This window comes from Nyctereutes procyonoides, unplaced genomic scaffold (assembly GCF_905146905.1).
Source record: "Nyctereutes procyonoides isolate TBG_1078 unplaced genomic scaffold, NYPRO_anot_genome, whole genome shotgun sequence".
NCBI lineage: Eukaryota > Metazoa > Chordata > Mammalia > Carnivora > Canidae > Nyctereutes > Nyctereutes procyonoides.
In genome coordinates this window covers 20149755-20167233 of record NW_026575037.1, presented here as the reverse complement: position 1 = coordinate 20167233, position 17479 = coordinate 20149755, and the positions used below count along the sequence as shown (strand labels likewise).

The 17479-nt window shown below is 58.4% G+C and overlaps 1 protein-coding gene across 5 annotated transcripts in view; it reads right to left on the bottom strand.

Annotated features, from left to right (window-relative positions):
- The window catches only part of PLXNA2 (plexin A2), a 207963-nt gene extending 190926 nt beyond the window's left edge, over nucleotides 1-17037 (bottom strand). For 4 of the 5 annotated variants that reach the window (XM_055319351.1, XM_055319352.1, XM_055319350.1 and 1 more), the window contains exon 1: nucleotides 16427-17037. The gene's annotated coding sequence lies outside the window, so the exon portion shown is untranslated. The remainder of the gene's footprint in view (nucleotides 1-16426) is intronic. The other variant, XM_055319349.1, reaches the window with a different exon arrangement.
- Nucleotides 17038-17479: the final 442 nt, after the last annotated feature.

Here is a 17479-nt window from a genome sequence, read left to right as displayed (position 1 = left end):
AACCCCTTGCTCTGTGGCACACTGCGCTAGATCCTTTGCTGGTACAACGGAGAATTTTGTGATTCTCTTGCAAGATGGGCATTATTCTCCCCATTTCACAGATGAAAAACCCGAATCCTGGGAAGGCTGAATCACTGGACCAGCGTCATCCCGCTCGGAAGCGGGACTTTCCGACGGACACGTCTCCCCCACTCTTCCACACTGCCTATACGTATTTAGATGTTATTTTTCCACCAAACCCTCTTATCGCTGGTCTGGGAAAACTCCGCAGAATGTTAAGTAAGATCTGGCAAGTACTGGAAAGGTCAAAACCTAAGGCTCCCATTTTATTTTGGTAATGAAGCAGGGCTGGGGGTGGGGGTGGGGGAGGTGGGGGTGGATTCTGGGGCGGTTTTGTGGCAAGGGGTCTGCTAGCTGGCAGTCACCTTTCAGAGACATTCCAAATGACCTTTCCGAGGAGCCTGGAGACGTATCTCCTGCCTTCTCACCCCATCCTCACTGTACACGGGGGAGCCACAGGCTCTGAGGTTGGAAAGGGGCAGGAGAGCAGGACACGGGGTAGAAGGTGCCCGACTAAATTGTTTTTTTTTTTTTTTTCCGACTAAATTGCTAAATAAATTACGGTTACTCCACATAATGGCATATTATGCTGCCATTAACAGTAATGTTTTCAAGGAATAATGACACAGCTCCGATTCACAGCAGTGGGAGGCAAAGCGAGAGAAAAGCAGAGGAAGGAAAAAAAAAATCCAAACAAAACACCAGGCGTTCCTCTCAGCTCTCAGGCAATGGCCTGGCCCTAAACCCCACTTCCTTTCCCTGCAAGCTGCCCCGTCTCTCTCCTCTTGAAGGAAAACCAGCATGGCCCTGGCCAATCCCTGGCACCTCCTGTTCCTCTTAGAGACCCTCCTGCCTCTCTACTCCCCGGTGGCCCCCAGAGCCAGCCACGGACGTGCTCCAGGGGCAAGGAGCCTTCCCCACCATTGCTGCTTCGTCCTCATGGCAGGGAAGGGAGCCACTGGTGCCAGACCCAGGTGCGTCTTTCAAACCCCGTCCTTTCCCAAAGTCAGGCTTTCCAAAGCTCCAGAGAGGTCTCTTTACCAGCAAGGCTGGCATTGTCTCCCTGACAGTGGTGCACGTGAGACTGGCCCAGACACTATCGGCAGCGACGGGCCCTGGTGAAAGCCACTGGCAGCTGAGATTGGGCCACAGATCTCCTGTCCGGTTTGTCTATTTGCTGGGCACAGGGCCAGAGTGCGATAGCCTCCTATGGAAGCACCTTCTGTTGCCCAGGTAGGCTCAAGGCTGGACTGCCAAGTACCCAAGTTCAAGCTCTTCCCAAGCTGGCTCTTCTTTCTACAGCTTCCCTTCCACCCCTCCCAGAGTGGCTCTACTCCCAGCAAACCGGTTCTTGTGCAGAGTCCCCAGGACACTTTGCAGAGTTTCACCGCTTGCAGATGCTCTCCCTGGAACACCTGTCTCCACTTTCTTCTTGGCCCATTCCAAACCCTGTCCGTCCTTCAAAACTTCAGGAAGCCTCTAGGACCTCCCCGCCCCCAATCACCTCTGTCCCTTCCAAAGTCAATCAGGAACTGTCATTTTTAGCGCATGCTGCATTGCCTTGTCGGCTCTCTTATCATGTGACTGCGTCCTACCTCTGCATCGAATTAGAGGCTCTTAGATAGGAGTGCAGGAGCAATCCCTCCTCATGCTCTTCAGCATCCCGTGCAAGGATAGCGTGATGCCTTTCACCCCATTCTGTGCTCAGTCTGAATCAGGGAGAGCAGGGGAGAGGGGAAGTAGCGAGGGTGCTGAGGTGCTTTTCTCAGCGACCGGTCTGCCCTTAAACATGGTTTGAACTAACACGCGTGGCTCGAGGATTTGCCACACTGACGGAGGAGTGAAGAAGGGAGTGAACTGTTTGGGAAGGACCCTGGCTGTTGTCCATCTTCAACCCACTGGGGAAAGAGAAAATGCCACTGGGAGGTGGATGAGATGGGGAGAAGGATGAAGAAGAATGGTGGTCGGGGGCGGGGGGGTGGGGTAGGCGCCAGTTCTGTTGGTGAAGGATGCGCAGCACAGACAGAGATCGTGCAGGAGGAGCCTTGGCAAGAGAGCTCCAAAGACACAAATTGCACAAGTTCACAGATCACACAAGATGCATATAGCAATAAGCAGCCAACTGACAGCAAGAGTGATCAAGAGCAGAGTGGGGTGGGGTGGCTTCAGAACAGGGCTCTTCCGTAAGGGGGTCAAAGTCACTGTGGGGCCTGTCTCCGGGCAGCAGGTGCAGCAAAGAGACTGTGGGCTTAGGGGACAGACCCCAGGTCTCAGGTATTGCTCCACCACTTCCTAGTTCCGTGACCTTGAACCTGTTATTTAACCTTTCGGGGCCTCCGTGTCCTCAGCTGTGGAAGGACACCTCGTAGGCCTGTGGTGAGAATCAATGAGACAATGGGTACAGAAAGTGTCTGCAAACTCCACGGTGTTGAATAAACACCAGTGACTCTTGTTTCTGTGTTTGGAGAAACACCATACAAGGACATCACCTCCTTGGCAGCGTCGGCTGCCCTGTGTGTGCTGGTGACAAAGGCCGGAGGCTCTGTTTCAGCCAGGTGACAGGTGATTCTTGTGCTCAGGGAAGCTCCTGAGGCTCTGGCCTCTCAGGAGAAACTGGGTGCTGCTGGTCCCTTGTCGTCTTTCTCCCCAGTCCCCTGAGTCCCACGCTTTCCAACAAACCCCCTACTTGCTCTCACCTCGAGGGTGATTTAAGGGCTGCTTCTGCTGCTCTTGGTGATTCATCCAGGTGCCCTTGGTGGGAAAGAGGGAGGGAAGGAGGAAAGAGGAAAGCCAGCCCTGGGGAGGAGGAGCGGGAGCCGAAGCCCAGGACAGTCCCTGGGCTGGAGCTCTGAGTTCTCTGGGCTCCTCCCGTTGCCGGGGCTGGCCAGCATGTGGGGTGAAATCCCCCCCATGTGATCCTCCCCTGCATCTCCTCCTCTCCGGGGCTCTTCTGAACTGACAGCCCGCCTTCTAATAAAAAGTTGTAACTCCTTTTTAAGAGGAAGCTTCTTAAGCAGGCTGTGTCCCCACCCTGTACCTTCCCACCTTCAGGTTCTATTATTCTTCTCTCTTTGTCTGAGACTCTGAGCTCTTGCAGAAAAGATCCTGAGCTGCCAGGCAGCCTCTCTTAAGTAACAGGCACGTTCACAGGCATGTACACGAACAGGAGAAGTGCGCTGGAGCTCCATAAAAGGGACCCAAGTGGCCCGGGAGGTGGCTGCCGTTCCAGAAAGAGATCCTGTCCACTCAAGGGGCTTGCCTCTGCCCAGATGCACGAGCACTCGGTCTGCAGGAGCCTTAAACACCTGCAGTGGCATCAGGGCCTCGCTGAGAGCCTGGCAGTCCTCCCGACTGGCGATGTCTGGGACCCCAGCCCCGCTTGGAGGGAAAGTGAAGGCCCCTGTTATCAGACAGGCTGACACGGGGAGAGAAGAATGTGCTGGAGGGAGAGCAGGGGGGACGCAGGCTGGTGCAGCAGTGGGGGACCTGGGGCGGGAGATGAAAAGAACTCCCAGAGTGAGAGAATCTGTCCCCCCACCTCCCCCAACCCCCGATGATGAATGGGGTGTGAGAGAAGAGTCTGGAATAGGATAAACAGCCAGGAGGGAAGCAGGAGGGAGGGAGGGGCGAGGAGAAAGAATGTTGAGGTCAAAGAGCAGAGAAAACGCTCTCGGGAGTGATTGATTCAAGATCCAACATGTTGCACACCCGCATGGGCGCACACACGCACACAGATGTGCTCGGCCGCGGCCTCCCCTCCCACGGCCCCGCCAAGGTGTGCGAGCAAGGCTGCTTCTCCGCCAGAGCCATCCCGTGTCCTCCGGAAAACCTCTCTTCTGCTGTTTTGTTCTCAAGGCCCAGGACCACCCCCCCCGCCCCCGCCACCCAACTGCCCGTAACAGAAGCTGCCGTGTGCACCGTGATTTCAGAGTTCACTATGCCATCTCGTTAGCATCCCCGTCCCGCAGCCTTGAGGGAGCGGCAGCAGTGCCGCTTCACAGGTGAGAAGGCAGGTGTACGCCAGGTGGACTATTGTGGCCAAGGTACTAGATGTGGAGGTGGGGCTTAGGGCTCCTGTGGCCTCGCTGCTCTGCCACCTGGGCTGGGCGGGGGGGGGGGGCACCACCTGAGATCGCCAAGGAGAGATCACGTGCTCCAGGGGTCACGACGGCCTCCAGGTGGGCACGATGCTGGTCATACTCGGGGACATGCTTTGGAATGGGGGTGGGGTATCGGGAGCTCCACTCAGAGTCGAGTTCTTGGGGACTGTGAAGGTCTGCTGGGGAGCTCAGGGCCACCTGCAGAAGGTCACTTGTCTCCTGCCCTGCCCTGGCTGGTGAGAAGGTGGGGGGTGGGGGCTGGAGGCCTGGTGGGGAGCTTGGGGCCACCTGCAGAAGGTCACCTGGCTCCCCTGCCCTGGCTGGTGAGAAGGCGGAGGGTGGGGGGGGGGCTAGAGGCCTGGTGGGGAGCTTGAGGCCACCTGCAGAAGGTCACCTGACTCCCGTCCTGCCCTGGCTGGTGAGAAAGCAGAGGGTGGGGGGGCTAGAGGCTTGATGGGGAGCTTGGGGCCACCTGCAGAAGGTCACTTGGCTCCTGCCCTGCCCTGGCTGGTGAGAAGTTGGGGGGTGGGGGCTGGAGGCCTGGTGGGGAGCTTGGGGCCACCTGCAGAAGGTCACCTGGCTCCCCTGCCCTGGCTGGTGAGAAGGGGGAGGGTGGGGGGGGGCTAGAGGCCTGGTGGGGAGCTTGGGGCCAGCTACAGAAGGTCACCTGGCTCCCACCCTGCCCTGGCTGGTAGGGAGGCAGGGGGCAGTTGGTGGCCCCAAGGGCTGGCACAGGTGATGGCCATTGGAGAGATTCCAGAAGCAGGACTTTGTCAGGAGAGGGGCTGGGGTGCTAAAGCCCCCCCCCCCCCCCCCCGCCACACACACACCTGCTGCTCTTGCCTGGGGGGCAGAGAATTAGCCACCACCTGCCCCTCTGAACGCCTGCCGGCTTCCGCAGTCCCCACAGCCAGCCCGGGGGAGCAGAGGCAGCTCCTACCTGCCGGGGGCCTTCTCTCCCCCACCTTCCCCGCTCTCCCCTGGCCCTGCTGCTCTTCACTTCTCAGCCCTGGCAGATCACTGATTAATTCGGGGCTGTTTAATAACCCTTCCGTTTCGATGAAACAAGCTGTCTTGTTTTCTTTATTTTTAACACCGACTTTCGTTTCTTTGCTAAGCATCGTACTGTCATTTAAATTTCTCTGTCTCCAACCAAGCTGATAATAGACCGGAGTGAGCAGCTGCTTCCGTCCTGTTTATGACAATGATTAGAAGTTAGGGCTGTGCGAGCCGAGAGCTGACCCAGACTCCGTGCCGACGGGTGGGCCCCGGCTCCTGGACCCAGTGCTCACTTTCACGTGACTGCGAGAATTCGGGCTCCAGGGGAGACGAGGGCTTAGCCCAGCCTGGCCTCCCTGGCACCCTGCTCTGGGGGGAGTCGAGGGGGTGGGGGCTGGGGTGGGGGTGAGAACCAGCTCTATTTACTATGGAATTAAGGCCAGCAGCTGCGGGTCATTCTCACGAGCCCGGGCCAGCCCTCCACCTCACTTCCAGCGGAGCCTCTTCCTCCCTTGTATTTACTGAGCAGCAACCTGGGCCTCCAGGTGACGAGACCCGGAAGCGGGTGCAGATCTCAGCCGTCACCTGCTGTACCCTTCTGCTCCACAGAGGAATCCCTTCCTGAGACCGGGATGTCGTCTTCCACCCTCTGTTAAAGTCCCCAGATGCAGCAGGGCTCATTGCCTCCCTCGAGGGCCCCTTCTGGGGCCTGGCTTAATCCCTCTCTCTTCCGCCCGCTTGCAGGACTTACACTGAACTTGTGTGAGCATCGTGTATGTCCCTCCCCGACCTCCCCGGCCATATAGCAAGCCTGTCACGAGCCTGGACAGGGACATGCCTTCCGCATGAAACACTTGGCACATAGTACGCATTCAATAAACGCATATTCCATCAAACTGAATTCTATTGCACCACCTTCGATCTCTGCAAGTGAATGCACCTTTTTTCTACCTGGCAGGCTCCTGACCAAGCATCCCCTGCTTTCTCTACCTGGGCAAGTGTCCTGCCTCTTCCTGTCCTGAGGCTCTACACTGTGGCTTCACAGTGTAGGGGGGGGGAGGCCAGGACCCTGCCTTTCCCTCTGGGCCCCGAAGGACTACACAGCTGGTGGAAAGCTCAGCCAAGAAAGCTGCGGGCATGCGGAGGGCGCCAATCAGGTGGCCTGGACCGGGTCCTGTGGCTCCCAGCTCCCCGGCTCATTCCCTCTGCGTTGGCCCCGGCTGCCTGAGAAAGCTCACAGGTGCACGCGTGGGGCCCAAACTCTGGCTGGCCTGCCGCTCCCGCCCCCCTCCCCGGCAGCCTCCCAGCCAGCCCCGTCTGCAGGCAGCTGCTCGGGCCATTGTCTCACCCTCTTCAAGTGCTGAATGCTGAGTCTATAGAGACCGAGACACAAACAGTGCCCACAGCGCCTCTCGGGAGGGAGGGGCGGCCTGGCCTTGCCAGGGCCATTGACTGTGCAAATAGCAAGGCTTGCAGTGGTGGATGGAGGAAAGCTGGTCGCAGCAAGTGAAAAGAGGGGGGCCTTTGCGCAGCTCCAGGGAGAGGCCGTCTGGGTGTCCTAGGGCCCGCAGGCCGGCAGACTGGGGGAGACGTCGGTGTTCTCAGGGACTACTGCCCCGAGGGAAAGACAGAGACAGAGAGATGGGGTGGGTGTCTGGGCACAGTTGGGACAGGAGAGACTGGAAGAGAAGGTGGCTGAGGGCAGCTCGCCCGGCTGGGTGAGGCTGGGGCCAACAAGCCTCCTGGCACTTGGAGGGCAGTGAATGGCCACCCACTGGTGACTCGGGCCCTTCTATTCACCCAGTTGGGTTTGGACTCAGGCTTCTCATCTATGATAGGAGCCTGGGCGGGCACTTCCATCACACACTCAGAAACACTTCCCCGGCAGTCCACCGAAAACACCCATTTCGTTTGTAAGTCAAGCTGTTTTCTCAGAAGCGATTTATCTTTTAAAAAGATTTTTTTATTTGAGACAGAGGGCGAGGGAGTGAGAGGGACAGAGGGAAGAAGGAGAGAGAGAGAGAACAGGAGTGGAGAGGGAGGAGCGAGGGAGAGGGAGAAGCAGACTCCTCACCGAGCAGGGAGCCCAAAGCGGGGCTTGATCTGGGGGGGGACCCCAGGATCATGACCTGAGCTAAAGGCAGACCCTTAACTGCCTGAGCCACCCAGGTGCCCCTCAAAAGTGATTTAGAAAGGAAAAGGCACCTTGTCACACTCATTTTCCACAGTTGGCTGCCAACGGGCAGGACTCTCTCCTCCCAGAGCCACCTTCCCAGGCTCTGTGCTTCCAGCAAGGGACAAGGCTGGATGCCAGGGGGCTCCTGGGGCTACAAGAAGACACTGACGCATCTCACCAGACATCCCGCTGTTCTGTCCACTGATCAGCGCTGGCCAAGGACCTACGTGGTCCCTCTTGGGCTCTGGGGCCCAGCTCCTGCCAATGCCCTTCATGCTGAGTCGGCCCCATTAATACACTCAGAGGAGCTCTCTCTGCAGGAGAGGTACAAGCCTTATTGCAGGCAGGCCGCCCGAGGCCCCTGAGATCTGCGCCTTCTCCCGCCAGGCCAGGCTGACTCCCAAAAATATGCCAACTGACCAGTTCTGTGACGGCGTCAGCTCAACTCTTAAAGCAGCAGCCACCCAACCCACGAGTAGCACATTCAGAATCCAAATTCCAACCCCCTCCCACCCCGCCTGGCCCACGGTTAAATGTTAACCATGAGCCATGCGTGTGCCCCCACAGCATCAGGAATACGCCTGGCTTCCCTCTCCCTTTCCAGTTCCCCTGGGACTTTTATCTATTTTTATACACAAGAACCTTTAGCACATAGATTTTCTTTAAATAAAATCTTATTTTCTCAGAAAGTTCCAAACAAATTCAGAGAGACAGAGAAAGAGAGAGAGAAGGAGAGAGAGAGAGAGATGTCCCTAGCTTGGCGTTATTCCTGCTCTAAATTTTAGAATGGTTTTGCATATTTGCAACAATTGTCATTTTTCCAAATCCCCTAACTATCTTCCTATGCCTGGCTCCAGAAACAAAGGGACGCGACGGTGCCTGGGTAGTCCCGGAAGGCACGCGTTCCTGCCGTACAGATGGAGAAACTGAGATGCAGGATAAGCAGCAGGGGCCACCTCTCCTAGAGTGTCTCAGGGCTCCCTCTCGCCTCCCTCCTGTGATCAGAGAGCAAATGGTGGATGAGCCCCTGTGGCAGGTGAGAAATCTTTTAGGAAGAGGGGAGAGTGACAAGTGTGAGCAAAGGCCCTTTGTTCCTGTGCGTTAGGACCTTATGCTGACAGCAGACCCTTCCTGGCCATCTGTTCCCACACCCTGCTCGGTAGGGCCCGAACCTCCTACACCAGGGTGCCAGGTGTGGCTTCCCCCGGGGTCACATGCAATTCATATCATTTGCCCCAAGTGTCTCAGCGCTGGGCCCTCTGGGCCACAAAGCTGAAGGGCCCCGCACCCTGGCGGTCCCTCAGAGTGGGCTGCTGGACTTGACATCTGTTCATTTCCGGATCAAACTCAGGAAGGTATTGGCCTGAGAGAAACCCTGGTGGTGTGGGTTTTCATCCCACTGAATGCCAAGGGGTTTGGCTGGAAGGCCTAGGGGGCTGGGGTGAGGGTGGTGTAGGGGGCAGGCTTGTCAGGTGACCATGAAATCCTGACCCCCACCCCCTCTGGGGACACACCACCTGGGCCAACGTGGAGCAGATAGGGCTGCTGACCCACAACAGGGCTCTCCTGTCTGGGGACAGGGGAGGAGCCTGGGCTTCCTGTCTGGCTCTGACCTAGGCTTCCAGGGAGGACTCTGAAGTTGAGAAAATAGGCTCTTCTCCCTCAGGTATCTCCGGTGCCCAGGAGGGGAAAAAAAAAAAGGAAGCTGGGGTGGGGGTTGGGGTGTGGGGAGCAGTCAAGGGAGGTGGGAGGTCAGAGGCCAACGTAATATTTACCCAGCCCAGCCGAGGCCTTTCGCTTTTATGAAGCAGGAAACCACTTCAAAGCAGCAACATCCCCTCTTGCCACTTGTGTCTGTTCTCTGGTCCCCCTGCCTTTATGGGGCAGGCAGGGCTTTTTCACCTCCACGTCCTCTCCTCCTGAACCTTCCCTCTTCTCCCTTAACAGAAGGAGCCTCTGCTCTGCCTCCTGCTCAGAGAACTTCCACAGCTTGTCCATTGCCCTAGGGCAGTGACAACGCCTGGGCGTCCCTGACAGCCCGTCTAGTCCCAGGATTTCTCATTTCCTCAGTGGGTGGCCTACCACTTTGGGACCCGGGGAAGGGGAGCGGGTAGGTTCTGGGGTTAGTTCCTCATCCGAAGCGCCCATTCCACAACAGGACTGCGAACAGAAAAATGAGGACAAGGGGAAGCCCAGACACCAGAGTCTAGCGGTTCTCTACATTTGGGGGGGATCATAGACGTCCCTCTTTCTATATACACACGTCACATACATATACAAATACGCGTATATTTACACAGGTATAGACACAGATATAGCTATCAACGGCCTCCTGAAGCCCAAGCATACCCCCTTGTTCCGTCTGCCCCAATGCAAGATCTGTCCACCTTAGGTATCATTTTAAGGTGCAAGGGGAGTACAGCCTTCCTCTATAGGGTCGGATAAAGTTTTTCTCCATTGAGGAGAAGTCATCCTCCTTTTCCCCTCCTTCCATCCATCCTCCCTGCCTTCCCTCTGGACAGAAACCTTAACAAGAGATTGGTTCCCTCTCCAGGCAGGGAACAGGGCAGAGGTGGCTGGTGGCCTTGGCTCGCCCTGCCCAGCCAAGGTGTGGGGGTAAAATCCGAATTCTATTTCTGCCGGGTCTGACCCGTTTAATGAGTTCATTCAGGTAAGAGCGGGTGAGTTAACAGCAGGATTCTGGACACTGAAATGAGAGCACAGATGAGTAATAACATTTCCCGAGGAGCCACAGGGGCACTGAGCCGCCCACCGGCTCTAGAGGACGGAAAGGGATGCAATTTGCATAGAATGCAGGGTGGAAAGCCCTCAGGAGTGTGGGCCGCCGGGTCCTTGCTGTGGGATGTTGGCTAACACAGAACAACTGCAAGGCTGGCGGTCCCCTGAATATCCACGGAGGATGAGGGGAATTAGGGGTAGTTCTGAGAACAGACATTCCCAAGGGCCCACTGAGGTTCTCAGGCCTGCGAGTCTCTCTCCTGGAAATCTACACCTTCCAAGGACCAGAGCCAAAGCTTCCAGGAGCTTCTGTGCCTTCACTTCCTTGCCTCCCCCCCCCTCGCCCCCCACCCCCAACACTGTTAACTCCATCCTGCCTTTTACTAAAGGCTCCCTGGAGGATCCTTGGCTTAGACCACCCCCACCCCCCCCCCTGCTGCCCGCAGCACACTGTTTCTTGGAGGTAGGATCTCTTACATTTTCATCTTTGTTTTGCTGCTCCTCCATCCCTAGCATTGCACAAGGAAGTGATTGGTTTCTATTTGTTTAAAAGCAAATGGATTCCAATTTCTGCTTTTGGTGTCTTCCTCTTTGGCTCACTGCAAGGGGGTGGGGGTAAGCTCCCATAGACCAGGGGTAAAGTTGGAGGGGATGTCCTGGGGTTCCCCCCTCATCCCCTCTTCCATAGTCCCCACCTCGTCCCCAAACAAGCCACCAAGGTGGGAAGAAGGGAGGGTGTTTAAAGACAGGAAGAGAAAGCCTGGGAGGTGAGCTCCCTGATGGTGCACTGGAGGCGCCTCTGTCCTCTCTCTCTCTCTCTGGAAGCTTCAGAGAGAACCTTGTTGTGGGGGGCATGGAGGAAAGAGGTTCATTCATGGGCCATTCACGCGGAGCCCCAGGATCCCTCCCCCTCTTCCTTCTCAAAGACAAGCTGAACCTTCCGAGGGCAACCCCGTTGCCTTTTATCTCTCATACTCAAAGTAATTTTAGCCAAGGAAAAGCAGGATTAAACTTTCATAACATGATACATTTATCTTGTTTTCCTTCTTTTCTCTCTCTTCCCTTCCCTCCCTCCGCTTGACCCCAGGTAGATGCGAGCCAACCGGAAGCCAAGATGAGGCATCAGGGGCTCTGCTATCAGATCCGAAGGGATGCGACTCTCTGGCCCCCTGCCCGTCCCCAAACTTCGCTGTTTTTCCAGAGCCCTGTTAGACAGTTCTCATCTCCGCAGATGAGAAAAGCCTCTGGACTCTGTTCCCTCTCCATATTGTCCTCTGCTGAAATGAAAGAGGGGGATTATGACTCAGAGAAAGGCTCCCACAGAGAATATGAAGAAAAGATTAAATCGGCGATACAACGTTGACATGCGTTCAGTTCCTGAAAAGTCTTTCTAAAAAAGTCTCCTCGGGAGCAGGTTTGCTACCACCTGGGAGGATCTCGAAAATCTACATTTAGGGAGCTGGGGGCTGGAGGGGATGGGGGGGGAGGCATGTGAAGGCGGCTTGGGCTTGGGCCAAGAACTTCTGCTGCTGATAAAGGAGGCCCCAGCCGTCGGGGGCGGGGGGGGGGGTGCAGGCCAGCAGACTGCACTGCCTGCTAACTGGAGACGGCACCCCCTTCCCCGGGGCCCACCCCGGAGGCATCCTGCATCCTGCCTGCTGAGCCTGGGCAGGCCTCTCCCCAGCCTGGCTGCACGCACTGCTGGGGCGCCTCCGGTGACTGCTTCCCCAGACGGCGGCCCCGAGGTCCCCTGGCAATAGGACCCCACCAGTTGTAGTCTCGGGTGTAGTGACAGCTGGGAGTTTCTAATATATCTTTTTTTTTTTTCCTTCTTAAAAAAAAAAAGGCACAGAAACCACAGTTTCAGGCCAAGCCTGGTTTTCAAGATCCCCCTCTAGTGGAGCTGACCTGCTATTTCAGCTCCCCACGGCAGCCCGGATGGAGCCTCCCCTTGCCTGGGAAGAAGGGCTCCCTTAGCCTAGACTGTTCTTTCCCACACGCTTTCCGATTGCTCCCAGCTCTCTGTGGCCTGCTCACACCGCCGATCTCTCCGTCCTTATCTTCCTTTCCCGGCACCCTGCTTCTCTGGGTCCCCGTGACTATTGCTACATCTGGACTTGGGCTTTCCACGTGCGACTCTGTTCCTGCATCTTGTGGGTCTGCAATGCTTGGTTCATCTGCCGACTTTTTATTTTTTTTTTTATTTTTTTTTAAATTCTAAAGTTCAAGAAGCCAGGTCTGATGAACTGGCAATGCTCTCACATGGCCTTGGATCAAAGGACCGACTCTGGGAGAGCCCAAATAGGGACCCACCAGCCAGATCACAGAAGCACTAGGACAGTCCAGTGCTCCTGGAGGAGAAGAGAACTTGGACTGAAACTCTCCCCTCTCCCATGCCCCAAGCAAATCTGGGTCCTCTGTGTTGATCCCTCTGCTTGAAACATTGTAGAACGTGAGCTTGGCGCTCTGGCTTTAGGGTCTTGAGTGGAACCGGTCTGCTCCCCTCAATCAGTTCTCTCCACCAGCCCCCCTCCCTGCTTCCTGGTGGCTGAGATGCACGCTGCCATGAAACAACAGGCAATGCCTGGGTGAAGGGACAGCTGGCAGGGGGTGGGAAGAGGGTGCCCCTGCCAGGGAAGGCGGGTGGGGTGGGGGAGGGTAGGTGGGGGCCAGGACTGAGCCTCTGGCTGGAGCAAGGAGGGGAGACAGAACAAATGTTCCCCTGAGCCAGAGGGGGATGCAGGGAACACCTGCTGGGATTCTGGGTTTCTGAGACCTATCTTTTCCCCTGAGCGGGAGATCTGGCCCAGGCCTGGCAGGGGGTTAATGGTTAACCAACTCTAGGAGCAGGGAACTTCTGCACTGCTCAGGCCTAAGCCTGCTCTTTCAGCTGTCACCCTCCCCTCCTCCGCTTCCTTTACACTCTTGCCCGGTAGGGACCCTGCTCCCCAACAAAGAACTTTCTCGCCTCTATTTCTGCCCTCGAATTCCAGATGGAACAGTGTGGAGCTAGATAAAGAGGTTCCATATGCCCAAGTGCCAGGGAATGGGGCCCCGGAGAGCCCGAGGGCTAAGCCGAGGAGAAAAGGGGTGTCCCCGTTCTTACCATCCATCCCTCCCAGGGCGCCTTTGGGACCGGCCGTTTGACCCGGGGAAGAACTGCCTTTCTCTGTCTCCGCAGGGCTCACCTTTAGAAATGACCAAAAAAGAAGTGGACGCACACCCAGCCTTCATGTACTCTAATCAGGCATGAAATCTTTGTAACTAAGTGAAAAAACTGTTTCCCATAAGGGAATCCGTTCCATTCATCATTGTTGGAACTGAGCATATGTGAAGGGGAGAAAAAGAATATTCACATATAATGAATTGATAGCAGACTGGCCTTGGGTGAGGGTGGTAGTGATGGGGGTGGGGGTGCAGACGAGCTGCAAAGCGACAACACCTCGAAGCCAGTCTCCCTGTGGACAGTCCTGAATTATTTGTAGTTAACAGACTGTAACACGATGCTCCAGTCTCTTTACGACCAGAATGGGGGTGGGGTGGGCGTAGGGGCTTCGGCTTGCCTTGGAGCTCCTTACCCCTCCATTTGCCATGATGGACAGAAGTATATGGGGCCCCAGTCTGTGTGTGAGTGAAGACAGCTGTGTGGCAATGCAGAGAGACAGCTGGGGGGTGGGGGGGCGGAGCTGTTGCTGCTGGGGACAGGAATCACCTCCCCTCACAACAAACCTCATATCTTGGGGAGGCAGCTGTAGAAAAGGAGGCAGGAGGACCATAAACCCCCAAACAGTGACAACTCCAGCACCATAAATATTCCATAGTACCCGAACTGGGGAGTTTCGGCTGCTGCCAGCTGGCGCCTTGGATATTTAACTGTGGCACTGGTTTCCCCTCCTGCGCCTGTGTCTTCTTGTAACGTGCCCATGAAATAAAGATGAACGGACTCATCGGAAGTATTGGCAAATGGGAAAAGGGGTCCAGTGGAGAAGTAGCTGTTCTTTGACGGTTTTCTTTTTTAACCTCATGCTATAAGCACAGACTCCAGGATTCCAGATGGTGAACTTTTACATTTACTACACCTGCAGCGTTTGGCTGGCTGGTCAAGCATGTTGGAGGGTAGGTGCTCCCCAGCTCTGGGGGGACAGGGATAGGTACTCAGGCCAGCTCCGAAATGGGAGTCACCAATCTGATAATGACATGGTTTCTTTTGGGGGATGGACACGTAACACCACGGTTTGCTCTTCATTTGGACTTGGGTTGAAAGGCCAACCAGCCCCTCTGCTCTACTACAGGGTGTGAGGTACCCTGATCCTCCTGTCCTATTAAAGAGATGGGGATGGGGGGGGGGGTTCTCCTGCCAGACCCATGACCCCTGGGCAGAGGAGACCTTCCGCTACTTTACTTTACCCCTTCGGATCCTGCTGATCCTCGGCAGCATCCCCACTGCACCTCGCTCCAAATGTCATTTCCATTTAACTGCTTTGCAAGCCAATTTGCCCCATCCTAATGCAATTTGCTGAGGACAGTGAGGGAGCAGAGAGGGCAGCCTGCATTGCCCTCCCTTTATCAGCGGGTCCCTGAAGAGGGTCGGCTGGGGGCCTGGGGGACGGAAGGGAAGGCTCCTTCAGGTCATGCAGGGAGGGCAGGTTCTAGGATGAGGAAGGGTCCGGGGAAAGGCGGACATGCCAGGTGGAAGAAGGGAAAAGAAAAACAACCTCACTGGGATATCTTGACAGATTGCTCTCAGTTTTCTACTCTCTTGCCTCACTCCACCACCCCCCCAACGACCCCCCACCCCAGGCCAAGGAGGAGAGATCACAGGTAATTAGTTCAAACGGTGCTGTGTGAGGTGAGAGGGAAGTTAATGAATTCTCTCTTGCCAGGAGGTCAGAGGAGAGAGGGCTGCTAGCAACTCCGGGAGCTTTCTGGGGTGATTGCACAAAAGTTGTGCATTTCAATTAGGAATAGCTGAATTCCTCCAGCCAGAGCTATCTCTTCCGGGGCTCTGTCGCTCTGTGGAAGGCCCCAGAATCCAAAGCCTGCCCAGAGGGAAGAATGAAGTTTCAAGGTCTGGGAAAGAAGCCCAGCAAGACAGGAGCCTGCTTCTGTGTCGGGCAGGGGAGGGCTGAACTTGACTCCCGGTCCTGAAACGTCCAACCCAGCCCAGACACCCATCTTAGTCAGCGGCTCCCGGACCTTGTCCACTGTGCTTGTGAATAGCAGGAAGGGAATGAATGGATCCCCCAGTTTTTGTGGGTTCCTCTGAGCTGCTAGACGCCCCCCCCTCAAATCACGGCCACAAGCTATAGCTGGCAGCCCCCCTCCCTCAAACCGGTCCTGTCCCTATGTCCCTTTCATGGACACTTCTGGTATGCAACTGCTCCCCTAGGATCTTGCATTCCTACAGGAGACCTGATCAGATTCCACTGCCCATTTCACAGGCGGGCGGGTGGGGGGGGGGGGCTCTCATTCCTGGACTCTTACCCGGCCTGGAAGCCCAAGCCTTTTACCCACCTCGCCCCCCCCCCCATTATCTGTCACTCAGAGCTGAGTTTGCACCGACAGCTACTCCTAAGGCCAGGGTCACCCCAAACAGGTGGACCTGGAATGGTAGTTTCTGAGGACTCTTTCCTTGCTCACCCAGGCCATGATCAACATTTATAGAGACTACCTGTGGGGTAGATAAAAAAGGGCCAGAATGTTCCAAGACCCCTACCTCACTTGTGGGGTGGGGCAAGAAGGAACACATGGAGGGAAATATGCTCCAACGGTTTAGGAGGAGCTTTTCGGACCCCGGGCGGGCAAGCTCCCGCTTCGGGCCCCGGCCCCGGCCCCGGCGCGCTGCCCCCCCGCCCCCCGCCCGGGGGATGGTGCCAACGGGTGTCTGACCACGAGGGAGCACGGCGAGGCGCATGGAGCACTTGTCCCCGCTCCGGGGGGGCTCAGGGACCCCGCGCAGACCATGCATTCCCCTTCCATTCCCAAGTCCCCTGCCCCGAAGCAACAACCGGCGGCCCCCGCGCCCCCGGGGTGAGCGCCCCCACGCCGAGCCCAGGGCGGGCCGCGGTGGCCTCGGGCTCCCCGGCTGTCGGGGCGGCCCCACCGCCCCGCGCTCCCGGGGGCCGCCGAGGGCCAGCAGGTGCGGGCCGGCCGAGACGCACGGCGGAGCGCCCTCGCCCCCGGGAGCCCGCGGCGGCCGGGAGCTCGGGGTCCGCCCGCCCGCACCCCCCGCGCACCCCCGCGCACCCGCGCGCAGCCCGCCAGAGTGGCCGAGCCCCCCGGGGTGGGGCGGGGGGCGGGGGGCGCCCGGGGCGCGCGCGCTCGGGCACAGGCGCGGGCAGGCGCCGCTTACCCAGCTCGGCCGACGCGTCCGTCCGTCCTTCCGCTCCCGGCCGGTGCGCCCCGGCCGCCGGGCTGCCCCTGTCGCTGCCCGCAGCTCGCGGTCGCGGGCACGGCCAAGTCCACGCGGAGTCCGAATGCCTACGGGGCTGCACGTCCAGCCGCCGGCCCCTCGTCCGTGTCCCCGGAGGGGCCCCTGGGGCTCGGGGCCGCGCGCCCTCGGTGCCCCGCCGCGCGCTGTGGCCGTGGCCGGAGGCGCGGGGGGGATGCGCGCGGGGGCCGGGCGGCGTGGGTGTCCCTGCTGCGGGAGCGGCGGAGCCCCGGCTGCCTTCAGGGCTTCCCAGCGCGACTTTCCGGGCTGCTCTGACATCAGCGAGCCCGGCGCGGCTTCCTTCCCTTCTCGCTGCCGGTTCGGTCACAGTCCCGTTTCCTCCGGGAGCCTGGCTTTCCAGGTCTGTTTCGGCGCTGGCTCGGCGGGCCCCGGGGCCCCGCTCGGCTGCTCGCCGCTGCCCGGCCCGCGGGGTCTGCTCGGGCCCGCTCGCCCTCCCGGTGGCCAAGCCCGGGCCGCTGCGCCGCGGCCGCGCTCCCGCTCCAGCCTGGCGCGGACGCCGCTGCGCCCGGCAGCCCCGGCAGCCCCGGCAGCTCCGGCAGCTCCGGCAGCTCCGGCTCCCGCGGTGGCGGCGGCGGCGGCGGCGGCGGCGGCGGAGCCCTGAGCGCCGGCCTCCCTATATTACCATGCAGCTCATTATCATAGAGGCCGCGCGCGTTAACCCGCTCCCTGCCGGCCGCGCCCGCCCGCCCGGGGCCGCGCCCGCCCCTGGCACCGCCGCGCGCCCCCCCGCGCCCCCGCCGCGCCCCCGCCCGCCGCCTCCGCGAGCTGTCAACAAAGGACGCTCGGGTTTGGCACCCGGAGGCCGCCGGGCTGCACGCCCTGCGCCCTGCGCAGCCCGGACCCACCCGCCACCTTAAGTGGCCAAGGGGGCAACGAAATCCTGCAAGGGGCGGGGGCGCTGGGGACTCGGGGGGAGGCCTGGAGACCGCAGCCGGCCGGCACCCCCCATCCACT